Source organism: Penaeus monodon, chromosome 22 (genome assembly GCF_015228065.2).
Source record: "Penaeus monodon isolate SGIC_2016 chromosome 22, NSTDA_Pmon_1, whole genome shotgun sequence".
Taxonomy (NCBI): Eukaryota; Metazoa; Arthropoda; class Malacostraca; order Decapoda; family Penaeidae; genus Penaeus; species Penaeus monodon.
Window position 1 is genome coordinate 3,372,301 of NC_051407.1, and position 270 is coordinate 3,372,570.

At 40.4% G+C, this 270-nt stretch overlaps 1 protein-coding gene across 1 annotated transcript in view; it reads right to left on the reverse strand.

The window, feature by feature from the left end:
* Positions 1-270, reverse strand: part of LOC119586778 — a 57,084-nt gene that overhangs the window by 8,968 nt on the left and 47,846 nt on the right. The window lies entirely within an intron of this gene.

Consider the following 270-nt stretch of genomic DNA (forward strand, 5'->3'; position numbering starts at 1 on the left):
AAACGAAATATGCATATCAGATTTCGACCTTATAAAAACGCAAGAACAAAAAAGAAAAAAAAGGAAAAAAATAGATAAAACAAAATAACCACCAATGAAAATGGAGAAGGGAAACGAACCGGGAGGATCCGACCGGTAAACACTGGGTAACCGGGAGTAACTAGAAGGGAACTGATGACTGGAACCTAAAAATACTGGTGAGGTATTTATCCGGCAGGAAAGCCAGGCTGTGATTGAAGTTCAGTCACTGGAACCCGAAGAGAAAGGAGA